This window comes from Mirounga angustirostris, unplaced genomic scaffold (genome assembly GCF_029215605.1).
Source record: "Mirounga angustirostris isolate CCGP_5_RB_7025 unplaced genomic scaffold, mMirAng1.0.hap1 SCAF_17, whole genome shotgun sequence".
Lineage (NCBI taxonomy): Eukaryota > Metazoa > Chordata > Mammalia > Carnivora > Phocidae > Mirounga > Mirounga angustirostris.
The window spans coordinates 30,415,072-30,427,987 of NW_026991725.1; the positions used below are offsets into that span (position 1 = coordinate 30,415,072).

The 12,916-nt window shown below is 38.3% G+C and overlaps 1 protein-coding gene across 7 annotated transcripts in view; it reads right to left on the bottom strand.

Moving 5' to 3' along the window:
• The window catches only part of KANSL1 (KAT8 regulatory NSL complex subunit 1), a 183,302-nt gene that overhangs the window by 31,637 nt on the left and 138,749 nt on the right, over positions 1-12,916 (bottom strand). The window lies entirely within an intron of this gene.

Here is a 12,916-nt window from a genome sequence, read left to right on the forward strand (position 1 = left end):
ATAAACTGAAAAAAAGGGAGGTGGGAAAGAATCTGGAAAAGTTTGAATCCGACTATTTCAAAACAAATTATGTATTCATTAGGCTCAAAGGGATAGGTAGAGCTGTGAGATGTCAATCATATGGAGTCTCTGAGTTACACTCAATAAAGCCACAGATACACTTATCCCTCCATTCTGGTGTTGCTGGAATACCACAGAAAGACGGTGGGTCTTTGTCTCCTTACAACTCAAAATGACTTTAGGGTGTGCTTAAGTTCTCCCTGTAAATGCTACCAGTCCATATCAAAGCCAATATTTTGAGGCTGAAATTCTGTTTTTTAGTATTATTTAATTTCTTTTAGATCTTTATACCCCTGGGGAGAAAACACCAAAGGATCTGCAGAACAGAGCAGTTGTAGGCAAGTACCAAGAAAGGACAACAGAGGGGCGCCTGGGTGGCTCAGTCGGTTGAGTGTCTGCCTTCAGCTCGGGTCATGACCCTGGGGTCCTGGGATCGAGCCCCACGTCACACTCTCTGCTCAGTGGGGAGACTGCTTCTCTACCTCCTACTCCCCCTGCTTGTGCTCTCTCTCTCTCCTTCTCTATCAAATGAGTAAATAAAATCTTTAAAAAGAAGAAAAGGACAATAGACTGGAAAGCTAACTAAAATGTTTTCACACAAATTAACCAAAAAGCTAGATCAAAGTATACAAGCAGAAAAGACATAAGCAAACTACAATGAATGAACACTGGGAAATGTTCTTAGAGATAAGCCTGTGCAGGTACTAAAGTACCACATAAATCCTGATCAGATCAGTCAATGATGCCAAAATCATGGCAAATTTGGCACACATACTCACTGCCTTAAACACTACACACTACATGGATTTCCTCTTGGAAAGTAAAGTGGTGTTAAGTAGCAAGACTTATAAAGATGTTCATATCACTCAATCCTAAAAATTATCTTAAAGAAATAACCCTATAATAAACACATTTCTCAAAAATCTTATATACATAGCTGATCACTGCAATGGTATCTATCAATAATCTCAATGCTCAACATCTGAGGCACAATTATAAATTGTAGCACAGCAAATCAGACTATTAAAAATCATCACAAAAGACATTTCTTCTTCCTTTATACCAAAAAAATATTTAAAGGTAAAAAAAAAAAGTCTTTTATGTAGAAATGATTTTGGAAAAAGATTAAATTCAAAATATTTTTAATACAACTGTGATGACTATAAATGTACGTACACAGACAATGACAGGACAAAAATAGTGTCAGAGACAAATTTTTTTGGATAATATTTTTACATTAAAAAAAAACAAACAGAAATCCCAAATATCCTCCTGAATGCTCATGAAGATTTACTATTCAGGGGGAACCTCAAAAAACCCACACATTATGATATGAAAAAGGACTAGATAATCAGAAGGATTTAATATTCAGATTGGCATTAACTAGCAGATGTGTGACTCCAGGGATGTTACAGCTTTCCTAAGATAACAGAAGTTCTGGTTTAGATGAAGAAGTTTCCTTTCAACATGAAATTTCAGTGACTATGAACTTTCTGCTGGTATACCGATCTTAAGAATTTCAGTCAATTTTACATTCCCTTAAAATAAAAGCATTTGGGCGCCTGGGTGGCTCAGTTGGTTGGGCAGCTGCCTTCGGCTCAGATCATGATCCTGGAGTCCCGGGATTGGGTCCCGCATCGGGCTCCCTGCTCGGCGGGGAGTCTGCTTCTCCCTCTGACCCTCCCCCCCTCATGCTCTCTCTCATTCTCTCTCTCCATAAATAAAATCTTAAAAAAAAAAAAATTTTTTTTTAATAAAAGCATTTAACATTAAATTATGGCAGAGATATGATCTATGTATCTACATGTTTTATAAGGTGTCACAAGTAACAGGTTGAATCCACATTTGATTAAAGTTTATTTTGTAGGGATTATGGGAAAATTAACTGTAAGGACACCTATCAAAACAAAATGTTGCCATTCTTTAACAAAATCTTATTTCAGAAAACCTTATGTACAGAAAGTCTGAAGAAAAAGCATAAAACATCAGAAATCTCACGACCTACAGATAACTACTGCTAAATCCTATCCTGTTTATGCCTACAGATATGCCATTAATATTCAATGTGAATTTTACTGATTTTCTTAGAGGAACTTAAAATTTTCCTGGGGGCAATTCAGGCCCCCAAATTAAAACTGAAGGCAACACGGAAAACATTTAGCACAGAAATGTTTGTCGAAGATAAAACAGCACATAGCAAGCAATCAAGAGCATGAACCTCAGAGGGAATGTGCCTAGCTTCTAGTCCCAACCATACAAGGAGGCACTCGATAATCAGAGGACCATGGGATATCCTATAATCACACTGAGATCTAAAAGCAGGGCACTGGGGCAATTAGGTTCATCACTCATTCTCAAATGTAAACAGCTTAAAACATTAACCTCAATCCTCCAACAGTGTTCCATCTGGAAAAAGAAAAACACAACTCACAACACAATTTTACTTAAAGATACTTAAACGCATCCACAGTTAAGAAAAAGCAAACACTCTCTATCCTGCAGTACAAAAGGGTGCAAAAAGAGAGAGGGTAGAGATACATTAATAAACACTTCACAAATGTTAAACCCACATACTAACTTAAGCTTGATCATCACTACTGCAGTGGTTTACATCATTAGTATTTTCAGGAAACTAATACACGACTCAGATATGGTCTTCCAATGGGAAACTGTAAAAAGGATCAAAGACTCTAAAGGCTCTCCTATCCAGAAAGCAGGACTTACTATTGAGCTTCTCTTGAACTGTATGTGGTATTCAGATACACTCTGAGGGTACATGCATACCACAGCCAGAAAGAAAAGAGCAGAAAAGCTGAAGAGAGAGAATTTCTCTTAATTCCCCTTTCCCCAAAAGCAGAGACTCAGGGGATTACCTTTTGGGGTGATCTTAGAGTTAAAAGTAGCAAGGAGGGTTACTAAAGTGATTTCTTCCCTGACTGAAGGGGCTAGATATATGGAAGAAAATAACACAGCATTAAGATTCAAATTTGTTATACATATAAAGCAGGCATCTGTCTGATTCATCACTCCTCCCTCTTGGCCAGACCATTAAGTATGATGAAGAGCCTTTAAAGAAAAGTTAGGCTAAATTAAGGTCTAAGGGGGTAGATTTTCTTGGGGTCTAAGATCCATTCCCACTCAACTTGTTCTGCCAAACAGTAGAGGAAGGATAAATATCAAAGGCACACACTTAAAAACACATAATCTGCACAATATATGTGTATCTTTAATTCAATTAATGCCAGGTCATAACTGCTTGAAATACCAATTTTTTAAGTGCAACATATTTGTTTAGAAAACTTAACAGTTCCATTCTGCTTACTGGTTTTCTGACCAACGTTATCAAAAAGGAAAGAAAAAGCTAACTAAAGAAGTCAACTTTTATTCTTGGTTCAAAAGAAATTACTTTTTGGCTTTATATCACTTATTTCATGTTTCAAGCTCATCTCAATGATACTCAACATAGTCTTGCTTAAAATCACCAAAATATTATTGGCCCACAAAGAGTGTACCAGTCATTTCCATGAACTAGCACTATGGCCAGGAAATTGTGCTAAACAAAGTGGAACCTTCTGAAAATTCCACTTCTATCAAGTTACTTACCTAAGTTTCCATTTCTCCATATATAAAATGGGACTGTATTTGCCTCACTTTCCTATGTCTCTATATTGAGGTTAAAAGAAAATCTAGGGTGCCTGGGTGGCTCAGGTGGTTAAGTGACTGCCTTCGGCTCAGGTCATGATCCTGGAGTCCCTGGATCAACTCCCGCATCGGGATCCCTGCTCAGCAGGGAGTCTGCTTCTCCCTCTGACCCTCCCCCCTCTCATGTGCTCTCTCTCATTCTCTCTCTCAAATAAATAAATAAAATCTTAAAAAAAAAAAAAAAGAAGGAAGAAAATCTATAGAGGGGCGCTTGGGTGGCTCAGTTAAGCAACAGACTCTTGATTTCAGCTCAGGTCATGATCTCGGGTTTGTGGGATCGAAGCCCATGCTGGGCTCCACGTTCATCAGGGAGTCTGCTTCTCTCCCTCTGTCCCTCCCACTCCTGTACACTTTCTCTTTCAAACAGATAAATCTTTAAAAAAATCTATATAATTATGCAAAAGTAATTTTGAATTTTTAAAATATGTATGTGTGTATGTGATCTCTACACTCAACATGGGGCTCGAACTCATGACCCCGAGATTAAGAGTCCCATGTTCCTCTGACTGGAGCCAGCTAAGCACCCCTGAATTATTTACACTGAAAAACTTCAATCAGCAAGATGCTGTTACATACAAGTCCAAAGGCTACTGCACCTAAGATTTGTATTTACCAACACCATTGAAAATGCACGTCAAGAATCTAGAGAAATACAGTAACTGCTAAAAACAGTCCTAAATTCTTGTTCAACTTATTATCCACATCCCTATTTTAATAGTCCTAATTAGTCTTCTTCTTCTTTTAATATGGTAAATCAAATATTCCTCAGCCAGTATCTATCACTCTACTCTATCTCAAAACGCTTGTTGGTGGGACGCCTGGGTGGTTCAGTTGGTTGAGCGACTGCCTTCGGCTCAGGTCATAATCCTGGAGTCCCAGGATCGAGTCCCGCATCGGGCTCCCTGCTCGGCGGGGAGCCTGCTTCTCCCTCTGACCCTCCCCCATCTCGTGCTCTCTCTCTGTCTCATTCTCTCTCTCAAATAAATAAATAAATAAAATCTTTTTTTAAAAAAAGAAAAAGCTTGTTGGGCCAATACACTATTCATTGCCCCTGGTGACTGCAAAACTTCTGGAAAAAAAAAGTTGTTTCTACTTAATCAATGGTAGAAGATTATAGCTTGGGACTGTTTGAAAAGAAAAAGCAAGAGCTTACATTTTTAGCATGCCTTTCTTCTGAGAAAGCATTTATCCTCTGACTTGTTATCACCATCACTCCACAAAGTAAGGAAAGGGTAAAAGAAATGAGGCTTGTTTTACAAATAGAAACAAACACAAATAGTGAAGTCATCTGTCAAAAGCCACAGAACCAACATTTTGTTATGTTAAACAAATCTCAATTTCAAATCCAGTCCTTTAAAAAATATTTACCCAGTAATTACGTTTCCTGGAAGAAAAAAGGGGATATAAGAAAATATACATGTCATTTGCTCATTTGGGCAAAAGAAATACAGGAAAGCTAATCCAAAAACTAATGAAAAATGGCCACCTACAGAAGGTGGGAACATGAGGGAAAGAAGGGGAAAAAGAGAAGAAGGAATGATGGGTTTTTGGATAGCTTTGACTCTTAGAAATGTAGTAATGCTTCACATACTCAAAAATAATAAAATAAAGGGGTGCCTGGGCGGTTCAGTCTGTTAAGCACCTGCCTTCAGCTAAGGTCATGATCCCTGGGTTGTGGGATCGAGCCCCATGCCGGGCACCCTGCTCAGCGGGGAGTCTGCCTCTCCCCCCCGCTTGTTCTCTCCCTCCCTCTCTCTCTCAAATACATAAAATCTTAATATATACCCATCTGCATATATATGTACGTATATATATGCTTTAGCATACATGTTTCCCAGCTTTGTCTGTTGAGAAGTCCTAGAAGCAATGACACCATGCAGCAATGAGCACAACTAGCATCCAGATCTTGGTTTCTGAACTGTTGCCCAATAAAAGGAACCAGGGCTGGAGCAGGTAAAATACAAGATGAGCTGGGAACATCTTTTGGTGCCTAAAAGTGAATACTAACGGAGGGGAGCATGTTGAAAAGACACAGGAACCAAGATGAAAGAGGCCAAATATCAAAAAGTTGTCTCAACAAGTAGAGCAACTGAATGAATAATAACAGTAACAGATTATAATCCATAAAATATCCATGAATCCATTCTGATATAAATTGAATGACTGAATAAATACATAAGTAAATGAGAGAGAAAAGACAGCTCTTTCTTTTCTTTTTAATTTTTTTTTTTTAAAGATTTTATTTATTCATGAGAGACAGAGAGAGAGAGAGAGAGAGAGAGGCAGAGGGAGAAGCAGGCTCCCAAGGAGCAGGGAGCCTGATGTGGGACTCGATCCCAGGACCCTGAGATCATGACCTGAGCTGAAGGCAGACGCTTAACCATCTGAGCCACCCAGGCGCCCAAGACAGCTCTTTCCAACAGAATTCCAACTAACATATAGAAAACAGAAAATCATTCAGTAAACACCACAGTAAAAATTGTTGCAGGCAAAACCCACTAGTAGATGATAAAATTGTGGATTAAAGTATAATGAGCAACAGAATATTACATGTATGAGACAGACATTCATTACAAAGGGGAAAATACTAACTTGACAGCGGGGAGGGCTGGCAGGCACCGCCTTAACCAAGGCCAAGAAGCTATCACCACCAACATCACGTCTCCCCAGTACAGTGCACTTAGAAGGGCACAGTACACTTCTGTGGTATTACTGTGATAAATGCATAACCTCTAATAATGATAAAACATCAAGCAACTCCAACTTGGAGGAACATTATACAAAATAACATACCAGTATTTCTGTATTAAGGCCATGAAAGACAACAAAGAGGAAGAACCACCACAGATTGGAAGAGATTTAAAGAGACAGGACAACTAAATGCAGTGTGGGATTTTGGACCCCCCGCCCCCGCCAAAAAAAACATCAGTGAGAAAATGAGTGAAATTTGAATACAATCTGAATAGTACTGTATCAATGTTAATTCCTAGTTTTGATCATTGTACAATGATTATGCAAGTTAACCACACTATAGGAAGCCACGTGAAGGGTACGTGGGGGACTCCATGTGCTACTTTTATAACTTTTCTGTAAGTTTAAAATCGTTTTTTAAAAGTTTTAAAAAATGAAGAAAAGTTTACCCAGCATTATTGAGTAGAGTAAATTTCATTCATACACAAATCTAGTATCAGACTACAGCTTCCTGTCACCTTACAGGATGAAATACATAAACTCATTACGATAAATACAAAATCTATTATGAATTGGCCCAATCATCCAACACTCCATCAAAGAAAAGTATTTGTAGTTCCTCTACAACACCGGGCTCTCTCAAGCCTTTCACATTATACATGCAGTACCCTCCCTGTCGGAACACATTCTCAATCTTCAGCAGTCCACAAGGACTCAGCGCAAGTACATCCTTCTCTATTAGACTACCTTTCCTGACCTCCCTTAGAAGTGAGAACTCTTCCCCTCTTTATTCCCCTGTTATGTGCCTGTTTTAAGACTACGCAGCTCTCAAGGGAAGATACCTGATTCTGCCAATAGAAAACCTAGGCACACAGCACAGTCTGGAACAATAAGCTTTTACCAAATGTTTATGATGGACCAAATGCTGTTAAAAGCATATTACACTTCTTCAATAGTTAATTATCAACCATTCTAAAGAGGTACAGAAACAGAGCCACTCTTACCTAAGACCCTTGAGGGCTGATGTGTCATGGAATTCATAGACTTTCACCAAGTCATACATTGTATGCACTGGGTTAAGTGCTTCAAAATCAAATCCAAATCCAAACCCAAAGAATGTGAACACCAAGTGTGAGCTGTAATGTAAACTATGGACCTTGGGTGGCTGTGATATGTCAATGTAGGCTCATCAACTGCAACAAATGCACCACTTTAGTGGGGATGCTGACCACGGGGGAAGACTACCCAAAGCAGGAGTGCCATGCCAGGCAGGGGGTATATGGAAATGCTTATCTTCTGCTCAATTTTGCCGTCAACCTTAAACTGCTCCCCCCAAAATAGTCTTAATTAAAAAAAAAAATCAAATACATTAGTATTTCTGCTTCAAAAGGTATGGATAATTAAAAATATAAACAGTCTTAACAAATACGACTTCAGGTCAAATTCTGCCACCAAACGAGCTTGATGCAACTTAGGAAAACCACTTTGGGTTCTCATAGATCTTTGGAGTTTGGAAATGCAGATAAAAGAGGAAGGACTTGCATTATTACTCCTACTTTGCACAAGAAGGTATGGGAAGTGTGGGGGGAAAGTAGTGTTCTACACATGTCAAACAGGTCAAGGTGGTTGGCAGTGTTGTCTGGATCTTTTATTTTCTCTTTTTTTGTTTAGTAATTCTATGAATTACTGAGTTAGGAGTGTATGTATTTGAAGCATCCACCTTCATGACTCTTCTGCCTCCTTGATGAAATGACCCCATTTATCAATGTAAAATGTCCTTCTTTATCTCTGGTAATTCTGTCTTAAAACTTTATCTCTGGTATTCCTGTCTTAAAAATTACTTTGCTAATATTAATACATCCATAGCAGCTTTTTTATGCTTACTGTTCATTAAGTACATCTTCCCGTCCTTTTATTCCCCATAGATCTGAGCTTCCAACTGTTACTACTCACCTTCAACCTAAAGAAAAGTTCTTTAACATTTCTTTCAGTGCAGATATTCTGCCAACAGATTCCTCTCAACTTTCTTTTATCTAAAAAGGACTTTATTTCACCTTTATTTTTTAAGATTTTTATTTATTTGAAAGAGAGGGAGAGAGGGAGAGAAAGCACAGAGGGAGAGGGAGAAGCAGGCTCCTCGCTGAGCAGAAGCCCAATGCGACACTCGATCCCAGAACCCTGAGATCATGACCCCAGCAGAAGGCAGAAGTTTAACCAAATGAGCCACCCAGGCACCCTATTTCACCTTTATTTTTTAAAGGATTTTTTTGGCCATGTATAAAATGTTGAGGGGCAAATTCCAACCCCCCCCCCATTTTAATGATCTTACCCCAATCACTGTCTGTCTTCCACTGTTTCTGAAAAGAAGTCACCTATCCTTATCAATATTTACTTATATGGAATGCATCTTTTTTCCCCTCTGGCTACTTGCAAGACTTTCTTCATCTTTCATTCTCACCATGTTACATTTCTCCTGCTTACTATTTTCTTAGTTTCTTCAATCTGTAAAATTATCTTTTTCATTCACATATCCAGCCCTTATTTCCTTTACCCCCACCCCTCCCCACCAGTACCACTCAATCTCTCCTTCTGGAACTCTAGTATACATATTCACTGTTTCCCCAGGATTATGTTCATTTCTGAGCAGTTCTATGTTCAGTCTATTTTTTGGCTGGTTAATTTCCACTGATCTGTTATGTGCACTGACCCTTTTTAAAGATTTTATTTATTTATTAGAGAGAGTGAGAGAACACATGCACAGGGGAGAAAGCAGAGGGAGAGGGCCAAGCAGACGTGTGCTGAGCGTGGAGCCCAATGTGGGGCTCAATCTCACGACCCTGAGGTCATGACCTGAACCAAAATCAAGAGACAGATGCTTAACTGAATGAGCCACCCAGGTGCTCCATGAGTCTTTCTCTTCTGTAAGTTTTCAACCTGCTGTTTAGTATACCAGTACAATTTTTATTCAGATACTGTACTTTTCAATTCTCCAATTTGTGTTCCACAAGTTCCATGCGATTCTTTTTTAGTTTTCACCTCTCTGCTGAGATTCCCCCATGCTTACTATCTTTTACTCTAAATCTTCAAACATATTTTACTAGATGCTTTAAAATTTTTTTTTTTTTAAGATTTTATTTATTTGAGAGAGAGAATGAGGGAGAGAGCATGAAAAGGGGAAGGGTCTGAGGGAGAAGCAGACTCCCCGCTGAGCAGGGATCCTGATGCGGAACTTGATCCCGGGACTCCAGGATCATGACCTGAGCCGAACACAGTCGCTTAACCAACTGAGCCACCCAGGCACCCTAGATGCTTTTAAACTCTTTATTTCCTAATTCCAATCTGAGCCATTTCAGGATCAGTTTCTACTATTTTTTTCTCATGACTAAGGAAGACATCTGTTTATTGATAGGTCTAATATACTGTTATTGTGTAATATATTGTATATGATATTGAACTCTGGATTCAATGAATTTTCCTAGAAGCATGTGAATTTTTGCTCTAGTAGGCAAATTTCTAGTTCTATTTGGTTAGAAACCAAATGAACCTTGATTTTGTATAACATGTATAACATGTTTCATGCAGAAACGTATTAGAGCCTATTTTGGATTTTTCCTTAATCCTATGGTGAGTCCCCTTAGTCCTGGGAAAGTCTTTAAATCCTAAAGCATGAGCCTTCCTTAGTTTCAATGTAAGGCCCAGGCCCAAGGTATTTACCAAGTCATGGTAGAATTCAAACTCCAAAATTCTGTGTTCACTGCAATGCGCAGTGATTACATTCTCTGCTCAGCTCTTTCAGCGTACCAACTGTTGCTTTCTACTAGGCTCTATCAAAACTCACTGAACTTGTGAAGTTCAAGGGTTCGATTAGCTGAAGGATCTGAGAGGGATTTAAATAGATTGTGGGACTAAGCCCTCCACTCCACCCCCCATGACTCCCTCTCTTTGCCACTATTCCCTCCCTCAATTTCTAGCTATTTGGCAGCGGTGACCTCCAACCTCTGACAATATGAAAACCAATGAGATTGTGGCTCTCTAGTTGAGTTCTAAAAACCCTGTACCGAACAGACTAAGGAGGCCCTCATCTCTGAATGTGTCTTCTGTCTGAAATTTTGTTGACTTTCTTTGGTAATTTTTAAATGCACTCTTCCTACCTAGTAATAGGCATAGGTTCCAAGTTAGCTCTTTTCACTCGTTAATTCCTAGTTGGGGAAAAGGGGACTACTATTTATTCAGGAGAGGGATATGGGAGGAGAAGAAGGAAAGGACGTTTTAGAACATGGGAGAACAGCGCTCAATAGCTTTATACATTTCCTCTTTCCAAGAACACACCCTTTTTGTTCAGAAGGTTTTCTATTTCATATCAGAATTTATTAGTGCAGCAGTTGACTTTATCAGTATCTGCAAAGCCCTTTAGTTTCTCTCCTCCACCTACTCTTACCTTTCAAACTGCCTCTGAGTTAGAAGTCAGACTGAAGTAAGTTTGTTTTTTTTTTAAAGGGGCATTTTTCTAGAAGTTTCTCCCTTCTTCTCTCCCACTACTCTGTGGTATAAAAACAAAACCCACTCCATCTCAGGAAACATTTCCTGCTTGTCTCCATGGTTCTAAAAAGGCTCATCCATGTATCCAGTCTCCAAAATAATTCAGTTTCTGCAATATCTGTACTGTGCTCATAACCAAAGCAGATACATATTAGTTCAGTCAAGAAACACTCATTCAGTTAGTAAATAAGGCAAAAAGATGATTATGTGTCCTTTCAGTGTAACACTTGAACGTCATCTAAACAAGCCCACCTAGGGTCATATAACTCTTATTAAATTACTTAACTTTGTTTTACTTACTATTTACACCTGATTAGGGCTCAGATTCCTCAAGTTGGATGTTAATTTCTAGAACACTGAGGAGTTAAAACCGATCTGTGTCTAGTTGAAAACATAACTCCAAAGGTAATGGCTTTATTATTCTCATAGGATATTTTAAGTTTTGGAGGTTACTGAGTAATCGCATTCCAGCACTCATTATTCCCACCTTAATCAGTAATTCACAATGTATTTCTTTGAAAATTGTGTTTAACTTCTTGAAACTATATCTTGATAGTTTAAAAAAAAAAAAAAATCCTCTTTGGCTTTTTTGGTGAGCTTCAGAAATGAAAATACAAAAATGAACGACACAGCACAACAAAACACACACCTCTGACATAATTATTCTTAAACCACAAGTCTTGAAATGTTTTTTGAAAGGGAGGAGTAAAAAGGGGGTGGCAATAAATACTTCCATTTTAGAAAAAAAATTAATAAGCAAAAGAGAAATGGAAAATAGGGTGGTTAAATGTGAGTATGAAAATTTACAGCTGCCCCTGTCAAGTGTGACTTAAGATTTTTTAAAGCAAAATTGAATACAAGGTATAAAAAGAAGCTGGATAACAAAAAAGCAAAATTAAAGATTACCTTAAGAGCTACAAATATAATTCGAAGTAAGCCAACTGTATTTGAGCAACCAAAACTATTACATAAAACAAAGGTGAACAGTCCAGTCCCTACAATATATTACAAACCAAGAACTTTAAAAAGCCTTCCTACAGTGAAAACCTCTGCTTGGCAGTTGACATATTAGGTACAAGGAAGATGATCTTGACCTTCAAGAATCACATGATCTAACACTAAGCATACGTATGCAAGTGAATGGTGGGTAAGAAAAGAGACAAGTCCTGAAGGGGTGCACACAGACGCACACATGTCAACATGTGTAAATACAACAATGAGAATCAGAAACAATGAGAGACTGTCATGTCCTATCCTTCACCAGCACCGAGGTGAGAAAACCCTGACTACAAGAGATTGTCCACAAATTTTTGGAATTCCTAAATAAATATATAAATATCTTTACAAATCTCACTCCCAATCACGTATGCCTCAAATCTCATGTTTCCTGTACATCATACCACCAAGCACCAGCTGACCTTCCAACCTTACCCATGTTTTCTCTCAGACTTGTAACAATTTTTTTCTTGGCTAGAGCAATCACTAAAACAGTTTCACAAATCATTTGTAAAAAATAATTCTATAGATAGCATATAATGACTCCACACTGTGGACCTGAATACTCGCAAAATCTGGCATTCTACTCTTTATTTAAAACCATTTTCCAGTTAAGAACCATTAATCTCTTAAGGTCTTCACATTTATCCCTGGCTTTAAGTTCTCTCATTAGGAAAGTTAGTTTCCACCATATCACATGAATTCCTGCTTAAAATGATAATAACAAAGGATAACAAGCTTTGTTGATTTGCAGATGAAAGAGACTAGCTGGTTTAATGCAGGATTTAAAGACCCAGCAACTCTAGCCTCCCAAACAAACCACAGTCGTGGGACTCTGGAATTTCTAATGAATGACTTCAGAAATGCTAATATTCATAAAAGCCAATGAACTTCTGGGGGAAAAAAGTGAAACAAATAAAAAAAAAGT